We start from the raw sequence: 18,434 nt of genomic DNA, 5'->3' as shown, positions 1-18,434 counted from the left end.
GTTTTGTTCATTCCACATCATTCGTTGGAACGTGTCTACACTGTGTGTCTACATACCAGACACTGGGCAAGGCATTGAGGAGTCAGTAGTGAGTAAGACAAACTCCTTTTCTTCAAAATATTGACAGTCTAGTGGGGAAAACAAACAAGTAAATGGACATAACAATGCAATGTGATTATGTTAATAATACTGTATCATCATTTTAAGATGCCATCAATTGTAAGATACACTGTTTTTTATGTACCATCAGGAAAAATAAGACTGCCATTAAACTGAGGCATGATGCCTTAATAATAGTCCCATGTGACACATGAACCAGTCACACCAACGTCCCATTACTTTGAAATTTTTTGTTACTTATTCCAAGAGATTTCACAATTTCTCCGACCTTCAGTTTCCTTGCTTCACATGTGACAGGGCATCTTTTTAGACAAATCTCATTAACAAAATGTAACACAGCTTCAACAATTTGTATCTTCCTTCCCTGTCCATAAAGCACCTGGTTGTTGCTTTGGAAGAAGCACAGACTATGGTTATTCCTCTGAGGATGAATATTTGCTTCACTAACATCAAATTTATGCCCTGCCACTCCGTTGCATGTCTTTCCTCATACTCAACAACTTTTCACCTCTCTGCTGCATCATAGCCTTCTTGAAGGCGGTTTGGATGGCAGTTAAACTCATCAAATAAAATACCTAAGAATGCACAAAACTCTACTGAAGAGCTGTGGCCAAGTTTCTGCTCCTGCAAGCGATGACGACGACGTGGGACTGCCACCTGAGAAACAGTGATCACGAGACACTTTTGATTGTAAGCACAGCTCTATCTCAGAGAGGTGAAGATGAGAAAAAAAATGTATGTCTTCCAGAGGCTGGAAGAGGGAGGAATGGGGAATGGCTGCTTAATTTGTATGGGGTTTGTTTTTGGGGTGATGAAAATGTTCTGGAACTAGATGATAGCTGCACACATTTTGAATGTACTAAATGCCACTGAATTGTACACTTTAAAATGGTAAATTTTATGTTATGTGTATTTACCACAATAAAAAAGTATATCTTAGATTTGATGAAAATGGTGGCTGCTTTTATTTAAACGTCACTAAGTTTCCGGCACTGTTCTAGGTACATTACGTCCATAATTGAACGTAATCCCCATGACAACTCTATTCCATAGCTGCTAAGAATCACGACCATCTATGGACCATGGACCCGTCCCTGACTTAGTAAGGGCTTCGCAGGCACCGGTTCACTCACCTCCCATAATAACCCTATAAAGTTCAGTCATTTCTGCTGTAACGCTTGTTTTGAAAACACAAATTTGTTCCCATACAACTGGGCTATTAGGGAACAATGTGAGCATAATGTAAGTTTCACTTTTGCTCACATGGGATTTCGTCCATGAGAAACACTAGGTCAGGAGTTGGCAAACCACAGCGCTCTGGCCCGTGGCCAGTTTTTGTAAATAAAGCTTTACTGCACACAAGGACATTCATTCATCGAGTCTGATCGATGACTGCTTTCGCACCACAACAGCAGAGCTGGATCGTTGCAACAGAGACCACAAAGCTGAAAGTATTCATTATCTGGCCTTTTAAGAAAAAGTTTGCCGAGCCCTGTGTTGCATGAACCCAGAAAACTGCTCCCAGCTGAGCCAAGCCTTATAGACAGAACACGCCCGCCCTCCAACCGGAAAGATGGTCAGTAACCAGACAGTTACAATGCAGTGCAAGAGAGGGGATTGTGATGCACGAGGAGGGCCACCAGGAGGACCGGAGGATCGGGAAAGGCTTCCCAAGGTGCTGAACCACCCTGAATGCCAGGGTTAGATTTGGGAGCACCAGCCATCACGTCTAGGTCCTGGTTGATCCCCTAAACCCAGCCTTTCATGGAGTCTGCCCTGGGGTCCAGGCAGAAAGCAGCGCTATGGCAGATGGGGCATTTTGGATTTGGGGAGCGAGAGCGTTCCAACATCTCTCGGCTGCCTCCAACCTCAGCCAAGCCCTAATTTCCACAGAGCTGGTAGGCCCCTTTCTCCACCATTTCTTGTTTCATTTTAGACACCAGCAACTGAGACCAGAGAGAAAGCTGCTAGCGGAGAGGGGAAATGAGTGTTAAGGTTCCATGTGGTTTTAACTTTCTGGAATTCAACTGACCTTATCAAGTTATAAACAAGAATCTACTGAGCAGCAGCAGCTGAAGGTCCAGCCGTATGTTGGGCTCAGTGGGGAGACGTAGGGGACGCCTCCACAGCATCAGCATGGAGAAATGTCCGGTAGTGGTCTGGCTGAGCTGCGGAATCGGGCAGACCTGAGTTCACATCTTTCCTTTGCCGTTTACTTTGTGATCTAGGGCAAGTGACTTGATCTTTCCGAACCTCAGTTCCCTCATCTGTAAAATGGGAATACAGTGTCTGCTTCTAGTTACTCTGAGGATTAGGGGAGACAACCCATGCCTGCCTGTGATCCTTGGGAGCCTCGTCTTTGCTTGTAGCAGCCTCCTCCTTCGCCTCCTGCTTCAGATGCAACTGTCACACTGAGCAGACGCAACTCATGGGTAAAATTACAAAGCAATTTTATTTTTGCCTTTATTTAATGGGAGAAGTTCTTCTGTCTCCTGACCTTTCTGTTCGCTTTTAGATAATGCAGCTTCGCAAAACACTGTTTTAATTCATGCACTTAGAATATCCAGTCCCGTGAAATGGCCCATGAATTTAATTCAAAATTACAGCTCCTCTCTCTTCCCCAGCTGCCTGCCAGCCATCTGAGGAGAAGGTGACTGGCTTCCTCTCTCTCCTTTACTTCCTCTCCATCTCCTCCATCTCTCTGGCTATTATTTCTGACTCCACTGGGGATGGGGCAGCAGGAAGAACAAGGAGGGGAGGCAGGGGACAGGACCACTCTTAACTGATTGGTGCTGGCATAAGCTGGTTTCAGGCTCTGGGCCCTACAGATGGTTCAAAATGACTCTTTCTCTCATGAGGGCACTTTTGTGGGTTTCTTTAGAGATGTCCCATCACTGGGGATCTCTTACCTACAATTCTCGTGACCTGGGTGAATGCCATGAAGGTCACTTTCCTCCTTCCTAAGCCCCAGGAAAGCTGGTGGTCCTCTCCAGGTTCTGTCTGCTGATGTTCCATTAACTGTCTGGGCAGCCCCATTGGACAGAACATCATAGGACCCCACGTGGGCCCTGTATTTTTTCCTAGGGCTATGTAACAAATTACCACAAACCAGGTGGCTTAAAACAACAGCAGTTTATTCTCTCACAGTTCTGGAGGTTACAAGTCTGAAATCAGATGTCACAGCTGCCTTTGAGGGCTCTAGGAAGAATCCTTCCCTGCCTCTTCCCAGCTTCAGTTGGTTGCCGGCAATCCTTGGCATTCCTTGGCTTGTAGCTGCATCACTGCAATCTCTGCCTCTGTCAGCACACGGCCTTCTCCCCTGTCCCTCTGGGTCCTTGTATCTCTGTGTGTCCAAGTCTCATAAGGACACTAGTCAACAGATTTAGGGCCTGCCCTAATCCAGTTTGAATTTGTCTTAACTCGATTATATCTACAAAGACCCTGTTTCTAAATAAGGTCGCATTCACATTACTGGGGTTTAGGACTTGAATATATCTATTTGGGGAACAGATCCACTCTGGTCTGTTCTGTGGGGTACATCCGGGCATGCTTTCTCCCAGCAGACTCAGGAACTTTGGGCTAGCTCAGCACAGCATCTTCTCCTTCAGCTTGACCACTGGGCAGCTGGCCAGCTGTCTCTAGGCCTTTAGATTTCTCAGGTGGCAGTCGAGCCCCAGTCCCTGGCCCCATAGAACAGGGATCCCATACTCATCTCTCTAGAAGCTCTGACGAAGTCCTCTCCTGGGTTCAACATGAGAGGCAGGCACCTTCCCCTTCTCTTCCTCACAAGAGGAGGAACATGGCATCCAATAAATAAATCCTTTCCCCAAATTCTCCCTGTTACTCTCCAATAACTTGACCCTCAACCACAAGAAGGGCTGTAAGATTTGTAAAACAAGTTTAAAAATATTTCCTTATAAAATTTGCATTTTGCTCCAGTGACTCTGGAAGCTGACACCTATCATCTTAAGATCTCAGCAGAAACTTCCATTGTAACATCCTGTTACACCCCCTCCCCAGGCCTGAGGAACTGGGGACCAAACAGCCCTTCACAGACGGCCTCTCCAACTGGCCAGTCAGGCCTTCTCCAAGAGATAAGGGCCTCGAGGCTTGGCCCCAGCCGGGTCCTGCCTGCTCGGGGGACATCCTACTGTTAGAACCCTGTGTGGTGAGGAAGCAAGTCTGTGGCCTGGTGTGTTGCCACTTCCTCGATCTGTGACCATATACAAACTATTTACCTCCCTGAGCTTCATTTTCTTCATCATAAAATGGAGATAAAAATAATAACACAGTCCCGATTTCCCAGAGCCATTGTCAGAATTAAGTGTGTTGAGTGTGACCCAAGAGGATCCAATGAATTCATTCAGCTCCTGGACAACGAGTCTTCAGTGAAGGCTCCTGGGCAGCCCAGGGCTTCCAGGGAGGGAAAGAGTGAGGATTCTTGTCCTCAGAGCGCTTACCATCTGGTTGGGCAGAGAATATGCACATGACTGAAAACAGAAAGAACAACCCATGTCATGTAACAGCCACAGGGAAGATTCACAGGCTGGCCACGAGTCCCTAGTCAAATCAGACTGTGTGGGATTTGGAGGAAATAAATAATCCTGAGGTGGGACAGCGTCTTAGAGGAGGTAGGCCTCAGGCAGGGCCCTGACAGTAGTAAGATCGGATTGGGGGTGGGAGATGGGGGAAGAGGATGGAAATCACTCCCTGTGGTTTCCCTGTGAACAAGTGTGGACAAGGCCTGGACAAGTGTGCCTGGTGAACAGAATCACAGATTTGTCCCATGTGTCCATGTATTTTAGATTCACAAACCAGCTGGCAAAGTAATGCAGGGGCTGGTGGTTTGCAACCTTGGCCGCTCATTACAATCGCCTTGGGCTTAAAAAACTCCTGATGCCCAGGTCCTACCCTGAGAGACTGCCATACAATTGGTTTGGGGTTTGGTCTGGGCATTGGGATTTTTAAAAGCATCCCAGGGAATTCTAATGTGCAGCCAGGGTTGAGAACTATTGCTAGCCTCTCAAACCTCAGTGGGAGCAGTATAGCTTCTGTTTAAAAAAAAAAAAAAAAAAGTGCTAAAAGAGAAAGCAACTTGATTTTTAAATGCCAAACTGCCAGGGTGGGGTGTTGGTGTCAAATTTCCGCACCACCTTTGCCTGCCTCCAGCCACTGCCCCGACGTTCTTCCAGCTGCTCCAATAAAGCCAAGCTCCTGCTCAAAAGGCTCCTTTCCCTTCCTGGAAAATTCTATTCCCAGGAAACTCCCTCCTGACTGTGGGGACATCTTGGTCTTAGTGCTTTGCTGTGCTTGTCAGAGTGCTCTGGTCCTCCAACATCATGCAGTTTTGCTCAATGTCATCAGATTGCAAAGAGTTTTCCAGGAGAGTCAGAGGAGCCCTTCCCAAGGAGGCCACTGCAGCAGCAGAGGCAAAGCGGAAAGAGTGCTAGACTTGGGAGCCAGGATACCCCAGCTCACGTTCTGCCACTGCCGCTAACTGGCTCCCCGCTCTGAGCCTGAACTTCCACATCTGTGAAATGAAGGTGGCCTTGGTGACCCTAAGGTTCCTCCTCGCACTGGCCTTCTGAGACTTCAGAAGCTCCTCCAAGCCGAACACAGCTGGGTCTGAGTGTGGCTCACCTCCAGGCTCTGCTTCCTGGGGCCTCGGCCAAGCCCTGGGCTTCCTGCCTGGCGAGCCACGGGCACAAGGAGGCTTCACAGAGTCTCGCGTGGTTTTCCTGGGGAGCAGGGGTGGGCAGGCGGGGAGCCTCACGGAGCTAACACAAGGCTTCGTCTGTGCCCAGGCTGAGGGAGGAGTGGACTGAGCAGCCCGTGGGGACTCTACCTTGCCTCTGGATTTTTCCGTGGCCTTTTTCAGAGCCTTTCATGTGATCATCAAGTAACCCCTCAGCAGTAGAGACTGATAAGGACAATTAGCTCCATTTCATTTATGAAGAAGCTAAGGAGCTGAGGTTCAATGAGGCCAAGTGATGCTGGAGGACAGTATATCAGAGCAGTCAAGAGCATCTAGCTACTCTGCCATTTAGTCTTTCTAAGCTTCAGTTTTCTCACCTAAAAAGGTAAATATTCTTAACTGCTCTAGTAGGCGTGCCCACACTCTGTGGTGAGGGAGGCTCCTGGACACCTTTGGGCATGAGGTAGGACCCAGGAGCCAAGTCAATGCAAACGCAGGGCCCTAAGAACTCCATGATGGGCCAGGTGGTATTCTAGAACTTTCTGTACTTCATGTCCAACATCCTCACAACAGCCCTGTCAGTCGGGCATCCTTTGCCCCATTTTGCAGAGGGAGAAAAAGAGACTGAGACAGCACACACAGCCAGGAGTCAGACTTAGGTTCCAAGTAGTGTTCTTCCACCACCCTGTGCTGCCCCTTGGACGTGGGTTTAACTCAAGAGGCAGGTTCTGATTTTGCATTACCATCTCCCTCCCTCCAGCCAGATGGCCTGCGGGGACGTGGTCAGGCTGGGGCCCAGGCATAGACGCAGCTGAGGAAAACCACTGAGTTTGAGAAATGTATGCTTTGAAATCATCCCCTTCCTCAGACCACAGGGCGTTCTTACAGAGAAATTTTACAGAGATTAAAGAGTTACATACTTTTTAAAAACCTAGGAAAACTAGAAGACAGACTTAAACATTCATCAAATCTCTAGAGGGAGAATATCTTGTATTAAACTTGGAAATCATTGATGAATTCACAAAGGAAAGATTAGCAGGTTTGCCTACAAAAAAATGTGAATTTTCTGCATTAAAAAAAATGACTGAAAAGGGGCAAGTGGTGAGAAATATAGGCAGCAAATAAGGGAGATAAAAGGTTATAGTCTGTTTTTATTTATTTATACCCTGCTTCCTTCCTAAAACGTTTTGAGGAGGGAATATCACACAAAGAGCTCGTACAAAGTGATAGTTTAGAAACAGAGAGGCTTCCATATAAGTAGGCGGAGGCATGAAGAAGCAATTTACATAAAACACATTATAACTAGTAAAACGGATTTACAGAAAAATGTCCAACCTAGTTAATTACCAAAGAAATGCAAAGTTAAATAGAAAAAAACATTTCAATTGACACCCAGTGCTCATGCAAGGGGAATAACAATGACGCCTTATGATTCTTAAGGAAAATAACATGGTGATAGATACTGAGAACTATAAAGATATTTGTTTTCTTTGACAGAGTAATCTTACTACTGAGGATTTATGCCAAAGATTCTAAACTGTGGCAAAGAGCTGGGTGCACAGAGATGTGCATCGCAGCATTAAGAAACAAACAAACAAACAAAAAGCTGAAAATGGAAAATGACCTAAATTTCCTAAAGCAGAGGGATAGTTAATTAAAGTTTGCGCTATCCACTCAATGAAATACAATGCAATTTTTATTTAAAAAGTTCACAAAGACCTACGGCAAATAAGAATGCCCACAACAAAGTGTTAAGTGTAAAAAGCAGGATATATAATTGTGGTATTCATAATACATAATTCATAGTATGAATATAGCTACGTGAAAAAACACATGCATACAAATATGAGAAAGGCAGGTCTGCCCCCAACAGGTGCAGGGCCTGGGGCAGGGGCACAAATGGAGACCACCTTCCTAATGCCTAAATATTTGTGAAATTAATTTAATAATTAATAATTTAAATTAAGATAAATTAAATATAATAAATATTTAAATAAAATTATTCTATATTAAATTATTAATTCAAGCTAACAAATTGTCAAATAAAATGTCAGAGATCCTCCTACCTTGTGATAAGTTAAGATGCATATTGTAATCCCTGGAGCAACCAGTAAGACAACAACAAATATAGTTTAAAAGTGAACAAAGAAATTAGAATGGTATGCTGGAAGAATATCTATTTAACACAAAAAGAGGCAGTAAAGGAGAAACAGAGGAACCAAACAGATATGTGACATATCAAAAACAAATAGCAAAATGCTAGATGTAAATTCAATCATATCAATAATTACTATTATGAACTGAATGTGTCCCCCCAAATTCATATGTTGAATCCTTAACCCCCAATGTGATGGTCCTTGGAGGTGGTGTCTTTGGAAGGTAATTAGTTTTAGATGAGGGTGGGGCCCCCATGATGGGATTAGTGTCCTTCCAAGAAGACAAAGAGAGACCACATTGCTCTCTCCGCCAGGTGAGGAGGCAGGGAGAAGGCAACTATCTACAAGCCAGGAGGAGGGTTCTCACCAGGAACAGAATCTGCCGGCACCTGGATCTTGGACTTCCCAGCCTCCAAAACAGTGAGAAATAACTGTCTGTTGTTTAAGCCATCCGGTCTATGGTATTTTGTTACAGCATTCCGAGCTGACTGAGACATTATATTGAATCCCAGCAGCATTATTCATAATAGCTCCAAACCAGAAATAACCCAAACATCCATCATCTAGGGAGTGGATAAACAATGGAATACTAGTCAGCAATTAAAAAGGAATGAACTGCTGATACATGTTTTAACATGGATAAACCTCAAAAATACTATGCTAACTGAAAAAAGCCAGTTGCAAAAAGACCGTATGATTCCATTTACATGACATATCCAAAACAGGCAAATCTATAGTGGCTGGCTGCAGCTGGCAGTGTAACAGGAATTGACTGCAAATGGCCACAAGAGTTTTTGGGGGGGTGATGGAAATGTTCTAAAACTAGATTATGATGATGGTTATGGTGATGCACAACTCTGTAAATTTACTGAAAATCATTGAATTGTGCATTCAAAATGGGTGACATTTATGGTACATAACTTAGACTTCAATAAAACTGTTTTTTAAAAAATATGCCAAAATTTTAAAAATTGTGCTGCAAATGATACCATCAAGAAAGTGAAAAGACAACCCACAGAATGGGATAAAATATTTGCAAATCATATATCTAAGGGACTTGTATCTAGAATATATAAAGAATTCCTACAATTCAATAATAAAAAGATAAATAACCCAATATAAAAATGGGCAAAGGATCAAAACAGACATTTCTCCAAAGAAGATATGCAAATGGACAATGAGCACATGAAAAGATGCTCAATATCACTGAGCATAGGGAAATGCAAATCAAAACCACAAAACCACATGAAATACCGCTTCATACTCACTAGGATGGTTATAATCAAAAAGATGGATAAATAAGTGTTAGCAAGGATATGGAACCCTCATATAGAGCTGGAGGGAATGTAAAATGGTGCAGTCACTTTAGAAAACAGCTTGGCAGTTCCTCAAACCATGAAACATGAAGTTCCCATATGACGCAGAAATTCTCCTTCAGTATATACTCAAGAGAAATGAAAACATGTGTCCACACAAAAACTTGTACATGAATGTTCATAGCTGCAGTGTTCATAAGCCCAAAAGTGGAAACAACCCAAATGTCCATTAACTGACGAATGCGTAAATAAAATGTGGTATATCGGTATAATGGACTATTATTCCTCAATAAAAAGGAATGAAGTACTGATACATGCTTCAACATGGGTGAACCTTGAAAATATTATGCTAAGTGCAAGTAGCCAGTCACAAAGGACCAAATATTGATTAGGCATATTGATAAAGATAGAAAGTAGCCTAGTAGTTGCCTAGGGCTGGGGTGTTTAGAGGAAAATGGGGAATGGGGAATGACTGGGTATAGAGTTTCTTTTAGGGGTGACAAAAATATTCTCAACTTGAGTGTGGTGATGGCTGCAGAACTTTGTGAACATACTAAAAACTATTGAATTGTACACTTTAAATGGATGAATTGTATGGTACGTGAATTATATCTCAATAAAGGTGTAAAAACAAAACAACTGTTTTGTGTTAGCTACTGTCACTGATATCACTGCCATTTTCCCAGAGTCCTCATGTCATCATTGTCTTGGTGTCTCCACAGTTCTTTCCAGAATGGTCTTTGGGCACTTTGTGCAGCCTTCCCATCACACATTAGAAGGAGCAGCAGGCCAAGAGTCAACAGACAGGTGTGAGTCACAGCCCTACCAGCCTGGCTTGGGAAAGTCCCTCCTCCTCTTTGGGCTCCAGTTCCCGTGACTTTCCATATTGATTTGTCTTCTCATTCATTCAACAGATATGTCTCACTCATTCATCAGAGCAAACATTTGCAGAGAGCTTACCTGTGAACAAGACAGAGTTGTTGTCCGCCTGGAGCAGGTGGGAGGAGGGAGTAGAAACAAACAAATACTCTACAGAATGCATGTATATCTCTCTCCTTGAGGACAGAGACATCCCTGGCTTCTTCTGAGGCGCTCTCTGCCTCATATAGGGAGGCACCTATAGATTGTGAATAGACTCCATGTGTTAACTGGGTCATCCCTTGTATAAATCCACTCAAGTAACACTGTGAAATCTGATTTCCCAAGAAGCACTCCTACAGTAGGAGGGGAGAGACCTTTAATCATCTACCCGTTCATTCATTCATTCATTCAGTAGGTTGTTTGAGCATCTTGTATTAGTTAAATCATTTTTGTCTGCCAGTAATAGAAACCTAATTTACACTGGCATAAGCATAAAAGGGAATTAGTTGGCTAAAGTAACTAAAAAGTACAAGGGTGGCTTGATCTACGTGTGTACATAGCATCATCGAGAATTTCCCTCTCGGCCCAGTTTTCCTCTGGTTGGCTCCATTCTCAAGTGAGTGCTCTCTTGGTGGAGGCAAAACGGCTACTGATAGCCCCAGAATCTGATCTCCAGTTCAACACCCCATGGGTAGTGAGCTTCTCCTCCCCAGTCCTAACTTCCCATTCTAAGGCTCCCTCTGCCCTTTTCCCTCAAAATTCCCACCTGGGCTCCCAATGGATTGATGAGTCATGAGCTTAGCCTTGAACTAACCACTGCAGTCAGGGAGTGAAATTCGCTAATTCCTAATTCACCAGCTCTGGGCATATGCCAAGGGCGGGGGTGGGGGTCAGCCCTGTCCAAAGCACAAGGGCTGAGAGCAGCGGAAGGAGTGGCTCCCAAAGAAAATTGAAGTGCCATTAGCAGAAGCAGAACAGATGCTAAGTAAACAAACACAAATACCCCACGTCCCCACATCCTTCGGTACCAGGCCTGTCAATCATTTCTTGCCTTACACATGTAATGAAGATGGAACATGAGAGAGAGAGATGGTAGAGGGTTAGATAAGACACTGTGGAAATTCAGAAGGTGGGGGATTATCTTCCTATACGGGGAATCGAGGACCACCTCACGGAGGAAGTAGCATATGAGCTTGACTTTGAAGGATGAGTGGAATTTTTCACGTGTATCCATGAGAGCGGGCACTCGGGCTGGGAGAAGTGTATGACCCAAGGCATAGGGGAAGCAGACCATACATGGGGGAAGGTAGTGGTTCAATGTGACCAGAACACAGGCCCAGGAAGAGGCGCTGTGGCCTATGTGGGAGGAGGTGGAGATGGGGACCAGATCCTAGAGGGCCTCAATGCCAGGATAAAGAGCCTAGATGGCAGTCTAGAGAAAGTAGGAAACCACTGAAGTTGTGATCATGGGAGTGACATCTGGGACATTAATCTGGCCAGATTGATTTAAAAGGAAAAAAAATGGAAAGCAACCAGTTAAGAGACTCCAGAAATGGTCTATGCAAAAAGCAAAGATAGTCTGAATGTCCCATTGGCACCTCCAGCTCATGTCTAAGACAGAAGCCAGCCAGCTTCGCTTTCCCCACACCACTTCTCTGCCTGGGTTCCCCGTCCTAGTGAATGGCACAGCATCCCCATGAGGCAGCCCAAGACTCCTCCCTCTCGCATACCCCGCACAACAAACTCATCCACAAATCTGGTCCATTTTTCCTCCTAAATGTTTCTTGAGTGTACTTGTCTTATTCCTCTGCACCACCTTACTCCTCAGGCCACCATCATCTGTTGCTTGGATGGCTCCAACAGCCTCCTAACTGGCCTCCCTGCCTCAGCCGTGTCCCCTTTCAATCCTCCTTTCAGCAGCCAGTCATCTATTTAAATTACAGCCAGCTGGGGACTCCCCACTGACCAACCCCCTTCAGGATGTGGTTTCCAGCCTCACATCTTCCTGCCCCCCACCCCCCCACCATTCTGAGCTGCTTTCAATTCACCAATGTAGCATGATCTCTTCCTCCTCTGGACCTCTGTACATGCTGCTTCCTCTGCTCTCCGTCCCCCCGCCCCCCCGCCCCGCTTTGTTCCTTGTGTAGGGGCTGGAGGGCTGTTACTGGTGGGAATGTGTTTAGGAGGGTAGGGGACAAGAGAAAGAGTAGAGGGAGAGCTGGGAGCTCCCTGTGGTGAACACATTCCTTGTCTGCCTGGCACTTGCCTTCTCCTGGGAACAGCCGTTCCCCGCCCCTCCCCACTTTGGTAGAATTGCTCCCCACACTCAGCTGTGTGATATAATGGGAGCCGCCATCTTACATGGTCTTGCCTCCCTGTCACAGGGATTGGGTGTGAGCTGGGTGACCCAAGCCAGGCTGGTCAGAGTCCTTCCACAGAAGTTTTCTAACTAGAGCTAAGGAGAAATGGCCTCTCTCCTTTTTGGTTGTGAGGCTGAAAAGATAGACTGTGGAGCTCCGTGCTTCCAGGTGCCCCATCTGGTCACAAAAGGTGACATTCAGAGAGAAATGAAAATGACAGGCTGAGGGAGAGGGTCCTGACAAGGTTCGACTCACTTCTAAGTTCTAGGGTGGCTTGTTAATTTGCCATCCCCTAGAGCAGTGCTTCTCAGACTATTTGTGGGGAAGGGCTAGATTTTTTTGTCCAAGCCACTGTAAACCAATACTTTTGCAAAATACAATAAAAAACTTTTAAAAACCTAAACACATTTTTAAAGCCTCAATTTTTTACCGTTATATTCAACAAACCCAATATTAGTTTGTCAATTTGTTATAAAAGTTTGTAAACACGATCTCAGTTTCCGTACTTGCCTTGTCAAGGACTGTATCAAGCAGCCAGTCCATGGCCCATACTTTGAGTAGCCCTGCCCTAGAGGCTAGCAGCCACCCTTGCTGGCCCCAGCTCTGCATTCCAGCCTGCAGAAGGGGGAAATTAGAGGGTGTGTAGGGCAAGCAAGTTCTTTTTAGAGAAGTAACACAGAAGTGGCACACATCCCTTTCATTCCATTCTGTCAGTAAAAATGTCATCACACTTAGCTGCAGGGAAGGCTGCAAAATGAGTCTCTAGTTGCTGGACTTGTGTCATTACTAAAAAGTTCCACTGCTAAAAAGAAAAAGAGGAGGATGGCTCATGGGAGACCACAGCTTCTGCCATACACTTCTGAGAGCCACCAGGTGCCTGTCTCAGGGCCTGACTCTTTACTTGGGGGTGCTGGAGGATGGCTGCATGGAGACTGTATCGGGTAGCTGCTGCTTTGTGGCAAATCACCCCAAAATTTAGTGGCTTAAAACAACCACTGTTTTCTTGGCTCCGGATTTTGTGGGTCAGCAATTTGGCTGGGCTCAGCTGGTGGTTCTGCTGCTGGTCTTGCCTGGGGTCACTCACGCAGCTGTAGTTGTCTGGTGGTCTGAGTAGGGCTGGACGGTCTAAGATGTCCTCACTCACGTGTCCGGAAGTCAGCAAGCTTAAGTCTGGGATGCCTCAGTTCTCCACATGGCCTCTTCAGCAGGCAGCTCAGGCTCATTCACATCACAGTTTCTGCATTCCAACCACAGCCAAAGAGAGGGCAAACCTCATGCACTGGTGTGTTTCCAGCCTCTGCTTGTGTCACATTTGCTAACGGCCCATTGGCCAAAATAAGTCACATTGCCAAGCTTGGATTCAAGGGGAGGAGAGGGAACTTCACCTTTTGGCGGGAAGTCCAGTAAAGTGACATTGCTAAGGGGCATGGAAGGAATTATTCATAACATCTTCACAAGGAGCCTTCTGTGGTGACCTCAGTCTCCACCTACAGAGCAAAGAATGTCTGTCCATGGTCTGTTCAGGTTTTGTGGCCCCAAGAAAAAAACTCCCCCACTGCCTCAGGGAATAGGTTCTCTTTTTCAGGGTACATATGGCCTTGCCCTGCATCTGAAGGGTGGCCCGGAGACAAAGCAATCCCCAGAAGTAGGAGCTCCTTCTCTGTCTCTCTGCGAGCTGCAAGGTCTCCCTCAGGGCACCTCTTTCCCCTCTGTGTGTCTGCTCCTTTCTCCTCTCTGCTGATTGCTTTTCTGTTGGCTGATTCTGATTCTGTTTACTTACAGCACCTGCCTCCTCACAATTTCTGCTTGCCCTGGGCATCAACCCACGGCACCCTTCCACCTTCTGGCCCTGCTGCTAACTGGCCTGGGCTCCCATGTTTCCCAGTTCCAGGAAGCACCACCCTGATCAGCCATCTTCAGTCCAAACCACACTCGTTGGCAGGCCAGCCTGCAGATTGGCTGTCTGGTGCTCAGGTGCCCACATCTCATCCAATCACCTGGGGCAGTGGAAGGGGCACTCTAGTGGGTTGAATGGTGGCCCCCCAAAATATATGTCCATGTCCTAATCCTCAGAACCTGTGAATATGACCTTATTTGGGAAAAGGGTCTTTGCAGATGTGATTGAGATGAAATTATCCTGGCTTACTCACGCGGGCCCTCAATCTAATAACAAGTGTCCTTATCAGAGATACGCAGAGGAGAAAACAGACACAGGAGAAGGCTGTGTGAAGACGGAGGGGGGATTGGAATTATGCAGCCACGAGCCAAGGAACACCTAGAACCACCAGAAGCTGCAAGACTCAAGGCCAGACTCTCCCCTGGAGCCTCTGGAGGGAGTGTGGCCCTGACGACATGTGAATTTCAGACCTCTAGCCTCCAGAACTGTGAGAAAATACATGTCTGTTATTTTAGGCCACCAAGTTTGTAGTAATTTGTTGCAGCAGCCCTAGGAAACTAATACAGGCAGATGGCTCAAAATACAGCCTCCTGGGCAGCAGGACCCGTTGGGAAGGCAGTTTCCCTGAGAAGGCTGTGCAGCCATGTAGGCCACATAAGCACGGACCTTATTTCCTCACCAGTGAGGGAAGCCTTCTGCTCTTTCCTTCCAAGGCCTGAGACCTGCAAGCCAAAAGGGCTTGCATCTCTGTCTCCTACTCCTCAGCATTAATACACAGAACACTTTCAAGAGGTCTCAAGAGTAAAAGGAAAGAGCAAGATGGAGCAGTAGTTTAAGAGAGGATTATAAGATCATGGAAAGTGTTGCTTTGTTTGGTTGTTTGTCTCTGAAGGATGCAGAGTCCTGAGCATCTTTTTACACGTTGAGGGAAGAATCCAGGGAAGAAGGAGAGGAGACATGAAGGGTCACATCTTTGATGCCATGCACACCATATTTCTGTTCACATAGATCTGAGAGTCATGGGTGGTTAGAACTGAAGGGGACCTTAGAATTTAGTCCCTTCACTTTATGGATGAAGAAGTGAGGGCAGAGAAAGAAGTGACTAACCCATGGCCCCCCACAGCTGTTTGCTCCAACATCCAACCCCCTCCTCTTCCCATGCATCCAGGACTTCGCAGCGTGCCCTCGTCAAAGACAACTATTTTTTAAACTGCTTTTATTCATGTCTCTATAGGTTGTAAAATGCCTCTTCTATTTCTTCTCTATTCCTGTGCCCTTTCCCTGCTTCCCTGGACACAGGCGAACCCCTTATTCCTGCCAAGTGTGACCAAGGAAATGGGATTGACCGCTCAGCTGGGCAGACAGGAAAGGATGCACTGGGAGGGGTGCTGGTCCTCCAGCCTGGCCAGGACCGCAGCATCCCCACCTAACTCCACACGTTCCTCTGCCTCCAGCGGAGAACGCTGGGGTCTGCGGTTCCGCTCACTCCTTGCAGCATGATTCTAAGTTAGATTCTGGTAACACAAGCACTTGCACAAGATTCAGAAGGCCGAAGGCAGGAGAAGCTCTCCTCTGCATTGGCACGGGCAAGCGTGAGGTTTACTGCAGCCTCCGATGAGCTCCTGTAAGTTGCCCACTTTGGTGCCGCTAGTGGCTGGGAGGATCTCGTCGTCTTCTCTGCAATCCTGGTACTTCCCGATTTTGTGGGTCTGATTGTGGCTTCCCTGACCCGCCCTCGTCCAGCCCTCCCATCCGTTATGTAAGTCTCTAAATCCTGTGTATCAAAATCCTGCATATTTGGGATATCTAGAGTAGCTTCTGCTTTTCTGACCAAACCTTGACTGGCACAGATAAAGAAGCTACGTAAAATGATGTGGGGGAAAAAATCCTTCTGGAATGTAAAAGTTTCCTCCTAGAAAGTGAATGTTTTTGTACAAAGTGATGAATCGGCCCCTGAAGCATTCTTTGCTAGATTTGTGTTTTGTTTGTTTGTTTGGTGGGCGCCATCTTGGGTGTGTGGCCCTGGAACCATGAGGTTAACGTGGAAGCTCTCCTCTGAGACATGTTCCAGGCAGGAGAGCCCCTCTGCCACACCCCACCCATCACGAGAGAGATCCAAGAGGGTTGTGGTAAACAGCACCAGCTCAAGGGTGCAAGTCGTCCTTCCCTCTAGGACTGCTGACACATGGGGGAAAAACCAGAAGTCACAAGGAAGTAAAGAGCAATCTGTCTGAGTGTCGTCATTCTATTTTATAAGACCAAGGAATAAAAACAGTTTAAATTATCTGATTTTTATTACGAACAGGAACAAATGTTAAAGTACAAGTAGTCTTTTAAGACAAATTTCAGTTGATTTTGGGTAAATAATAGCACTTTCTGCCTTTTATAAACACTTTCCTATATACTGCCTGAGGTCTTTTCTATATTATCCTATTTAATCTTGCCAACAATGCCAAGGTTACGATGTCACTATCCCAGTTTCATAGATTAGAAGCCTGAGGCTCAACGAGGTCAAAGCTGCTGATTCCCAAGCCATTCCCTCTCCACTGTATCATTCTGCTTCTCTTACTGGAAAGGAGGAAGGAAGAACAAGAGGGAAAGAGAAAAGCAGTGGGAGGAGGAAATGAGAGAGACTGACAGAGGAAGAAGTGAGGAGAGACACATGTGCAAGTAGAAAGGGGAGAGAAACCCCAAGGGCTATGCAAAGTTGGAGAAACCCTTCTCCTCAACACCTCTGCTCGACTGTGTGTTTTAGAATGTTACCCCTGCTCTTGGCAATACCAATTAGCCAGGTAACCACCGTTCACAGCTCTTCAACTGCTCCTTATTCTCAGACTTTCTGAGACTCCAATATGAATTGAAAAAGCCACAACAATCCATTAGGTAAGTAACTCTGGGCTGCCCCATCAGTGCTCAGAATAATGTTACACTGGAGGGTAGATTAAATCAAGCAGAGGGGCAGCCCCCACCCCTGGGCTAACAGGGGAGGGGAATCAGGGCAAAGGTTCTCTTGGATACTCTTCTGCCTCTCCTTCCAGACCCTTTTCTAGGCACCTTCAGTCCCACCCTGGTATCCTATGTCCCCAGCTACCCCTGGGTTTACCTTCATGGGATAACGACAGACTCAACTCCCACCAGCTCAAAGAGGCCCTCCTTCCTCTGTGTCCTATGAGAAAGCATCTAAGTTGATGAGACAGGGCAAGGGCCGGTCTTCCTGGAGCCCTCCTGCCACACCTGGCCATGGGCCCTCTCTGTGTACATGTAAGGCCAGGCCAGGTTTGGGAAGACCAAAGGGGGCACAGGAGAGCTGGTCCATATCTCATGATATCCCGGATTCCCAGAGCATAGGCAGGCCCTCAGAGGTCCTATAAGCCAATCCCTTCATTTTATCAACAAGGAAACTGAGGGTCAGAGAGGTGAGGGCAGGGAGCCGAGGCCATACCGTCTGCACACTCACCCAGAGCCCCAATGCCCAGCCCAGCACCTTTCCCTCTGGCAGCCATGCCTCTCCCCCAGCCCCAGCACCCATGGAGCCAGCAAGCGCCTCATATGTGATTACAATTACTGTGGACTTGGCCTGAGCCCAGCCACACTGCGAGTACATCCAGGCCTGGTCGCTGGCCAAGTTTCCATCACAGTAGAAAAATGAAAAGGTTCAAGGGATGGATGTTAATCCCAAACACACAAGCGGGAAGGAATAGGGTGAGGGGAGAGGGCCAGCCAGGATCTCTCGGGGCAACATCAGTCCACCAAGAGCTCCCGAGACCGGCCCAGGAGGGAGAATGCCCCAGGCCAGCAGAGAATAGGCTGTGTGCCTGCTAGAGGGCCAGGACTGCCCACCTGTCAGGCTTTGTGGTTCAAGAACCACCTCAGGATCGTTTGTGGTTATAAACCCTGCTGGCTTCTGGGCCCAAGATGGAACTCAGCTGAGGAGACTTGGCCGGTGGGCCCCTCCTCGGCTAGCTCTTTCCTTGTACTAAGCATTTTTCACAGCCTTTGTGTTTCTATCCTTTCCTTCAGCATCACCAT

Source organism: Ceratotherium simum, chromosome 11 (genome assembly GCF_057802395.1).
Source record: "Ceratotherium simum simum isolate JZ-2026a chromosome 11, ASM5780239v1, whole genome shotgun sequence".
In the NCBI taxonomy this organism is placed as follows: Eukaryota; Metazoa; Chordata; class Mammalia; order Perissodactyla; family Rhinocerotidae; genus Ceratotherium; species Ceratotherium simum.
Note: the sequence above shows the minus strand (reverse complement) of the source record.